This window comes from Elephantulus edwardii, unplaced genomic scaffold (assembly GCF_000299155.1).
Source record: "Elephantulus edwardii isolate Elephantulus edwardi_28Jun2011 unplaced genomic scaffold, EleEdw1.0 scaffold00357, whole genome shotgun sequence".
NCBI lineage: Eukaryota > Metazoa > Chordata > Mammalia > Macroscelidea > Macroscelididae > Elephantulus > Elephantulus edwardii.
In genome coordinates this window covers 1,541,302-1,545,110 of record NW_006400107.1, presented here as the reverse complement: position 1 = coordinate 1,545,110, position 3,809 = coordinate 1,541,302, and positions in this window count along the sequence as shown.

The window sequence follows — 3,809 nt, the reverse complement described above, 5'->3', positions numbered from 1 at the left end:
CAGTGACTGGGATAAAATTGGGATGGGAGTGTCAGAGACAGTGCGATTGGCACAGGACAGAGTGGAGTTTAGGGCTGTTGTACATAGGGTCGCTGTGAGTCACAAGCGACTCAACGACACATAACAACAACAATAATGAAAGTTTATAAAGGATTTGAATCTTCATCCATTCATTCATTGTTGCACATTTTCCTCCCTGTCCCCCCTCCCCGCAGTTTGCTTTTCTTTGGAAAAAAGTTTTTTCATTGCTATACAGCATCCCCACGGACACCACCACCCCCAGCCCCTTTAATAACATGCAACTCTTATTCAGCACTCTTGTCATGCCAATAACATCTAATCATATATTCCTTTTAAATAGTTCTCTCCCTTGTTTCAATGCCATACACATTATTTATCCCCTTTTCTTAGTACCGCCCCCCGCCCGGCCCCTTTTGTCCTGTTCTGTAACAGTGGCATTGTGCAGTACTTGTCTTGTTGTAACTGAGATATTTCACTCAACATAATGTCCTCTCAGGTCAACTATTTTGTATAATGTTGCAGACTGAGAGTAAAGTATTTTAACAGATATTATAAGGAGACAGGTGTTCACTCTGTGATCTGGTCTGTTTTTTTAGAAGGCTTGTTTTGGTTTTGTGATGTTTCAGACAGACCACTGCTTCCATGACATTGTATTGGGTTCTTCTCGGTATTTGTGAAGCAGCTTTTGGTATGTTTGTGTGTGGTGGATGTACCTGTGTGTATCATTATCTGTATGATAATGTTATGCTGGAGTTAAGACTGTTTGTGAACTTTATAGTGATGATATGCATTTAAGATGTGACTCTTTGGGCAGACTAGATACTCTCTGCCTGTAGTGATGGAGAGGTGATTTGGCAACACCAGACAGACCAGTGTCATGTAAGAGAACTCAGGAGTTTGTGTCTAAGACTGTCAGTCGATGTCTGAACCTTCTTGCAAAAGAGGGTTTCTCTTGCTCCCCTTTATATGAGAAACTTCTTATGCAGACACCCAGCCACTGCACATGCAGCAGCCCTCTTGCTGGCAGTGGGGACATTCAAGATGTTTATCTGGCTCCCTGCATCTTTGCACTTGGTTCACAATGGCCCCAGCCTGCCATGACTCCAGGTCGGTACAAAGTCTGTTTTCCTCTATCCCAAGGCAAGCCAGCAGTTTCTCACCTGCCTACAGGATGGATCACTTGGGCGCTGTTTTTGGTGGATCCAGTGAAAACAGTCATTTATCCTTCTTGACACTATTAGGATTTCCTCATCCATCACTCCATATCCACTCATATGTCTTTGAAGGTTATTAAGAACTTCCCATCCACATTATTTACTATTTGTCCTGTAAATTTGGATCTGTCTATGGTCCCAAGGTTTCAGGATATTCAGTTTGCCTGTGGCTCAGATTTTGTTAGAATATCTGTGTCCCTACTGTTGTTGTGTACCCTTTAGTAGGAACTAATAGCTGACCATCCAGCAGGTTTTCAAGGCAGTAAATGTCATGGGGAAAGACTAGCCGTCTTTTCTCCTCAGAAAAGCTGGTGGATTTTAACCGTCTGCTTTAGGGTTGGCAATGCAACTCCTTATTACTAGGCCACCTAAGCTCCCTGTGTCCGTACTCAAAAGTTTGTTTGGGTTTTCTTTTTTTAAACAAAACAAAACCTCAGCTAGTAAGTTTTAGAATGAAATACACAATTTAAAAATCATGTTTCAATTTCTACTTAAAAACTGATTTAGGTGAAGGGAATAAAATAAATGCAAAACCTATGAGATAAAAGTTATTGGGGTACAGGGGTACAGGATATACAAAAAGCCTTCCAGGACCTCCTGGAAGAGAAAAAAATAACCACAAATGCAAGATAAGACAGTCTTCTCATCAAATCAATATGGTGATGGTGTTAGGTGCACTGAGTCAAGTACAACACATAGCAACCCTACGAACAAAACCAAGATCTGAACCCTGTCCTATCCTATGCCATTCTCATACAGCCCGACACACTGGAGCCCATTGTGGCAATCTGGCTGAGGTCTTCCTCTCCTTCACCAACCCTCTCCTTTTCCAAGTATGATGTCCTGTTCCAAAGAATAGCCTCTTCTAGCAATATTCCCAAGTGAGACAAAGCTTTATCGTCTTAGCTTCCAAGGAGAACTCTGGCTGCACTTTCTCCAAAATATATTTATTCTTTTGGCAGTCCATGGGATGTTCAATACTCTTCTTCACCACCAAAGCTCAAAAGCATAATTTTTTTCTTTTATCATTCTTATTTATTGTCCAGCTCTCAAATGCATAGCAAGTGACTAAAAAGATCATGGCCTGAATCAGATGCACCTAAGTCCTCAAGCTGACATTACTGATCCTCAATAATTTGGAGAGGTCCCTGGATGCAGACTTTTCCAGTGTCTTCTAATTTCTTGACTGCTGCTACCAAAGATGTTTACTTTGGATCCAAGTAAGATAAATTTGCTGACAGTTTCAATCTTCTCTCCATCTATCATAATGTTGCCGATAGTCCAGTGGTAAGAATTATTTTCTGGACATTGAGACAAAAATCTATATTGAAGGCTGTATTCATTGATCTGCAACAAGTGCTTCTAGTCCTTCTCACTTTAAGCAAGGTTGTGTCATCTGCATAACGCAAGTTATTCATGAGTTTCCCTCTGATCTTTTTTTTTAATTATTATTATTTTGTGTGCCTGTACCGTCAAATCAGATCTGACTGGTACAGGAGGATATCGCGCCTCCTTCTCCGGCAGAGCATCTGGTGGATTTAAACTGTTCCTCTAGGATTGCAGTGCAGCTTCTTGCCACTAGGCCACCAGAGCTCCCCATGTTTCCCTCTGATCTTGTTGGCACATTCTTCTTCATAGAATCCAGCTTCTCAAATAATTTGCTTAGTGTACAGATTGAAAAGGGAGCTCTGGTGGCCAAGTGTCAAGAAGCTGTGTTGTAATTCCAAAGGCACATGGTTCAAGGCCACCAGCTGCTCCGTGGAAGAAGGATAGGCAGTGTCCTCTCTTGTGACTCTGAAAATCCGCCAGAGAGCCAGCTATGGGTCTGTTCTGACTCTATGGTTCTCAACAACAACATACAGACTAAATAGTTATGGAGAGAAAATACAACCCTGACACACTCCTGTCTTTAAATTATGTCGTGTTCTAAAACGTGTTTTAAATCATGTAGTTGCTCTGTTCGCAAAACAGCTTCTTGGTCTAAGTATAGGTTTCACACAAACACAATTAAGTGCTCTGCAATTCCTATTTTTTTCAATGTTATCTATTATTTGTTATGATCCACACAAATACCTTTGAATAGTCAATAAAGCATAAATGGACATTCTTTACTTCCAGCTAGGATCCATCTAACATCAGCAATGATACCCCTGGATTTTTGCATGTGATAATGATACTGTTCAATAGTTCCCACATTCTGTCTTTCTTGAGAATGGGAACAAAAATATGAACCTCTTCCAATCTGTTAACCAGACACTGTCCTCCAAATTTCCTGGCATAGAGTGGTAAGCATGTCCTGGGCTGCATCTGTTAGATCAAACAAGTCAACTGCCATCCTATAGATTCCTAGGGCCTTATTTTTTGCCAATGCCTTTAATGTACCTTCAACTTCCTCCTTCATACGCATTAGCACCTGCTAATATATGATACTTCCTGAAATTTTTCATTGCCAATTATTCTTGGTATAGTAACTGTGTATTCCCTCTCTTTTCTTTTTTTTAAATGTTTTAAAATAATTTAGTTTATTTTTCATTTCAATGAACATCTACAGAGATTTTGGAATTCCATTCATTC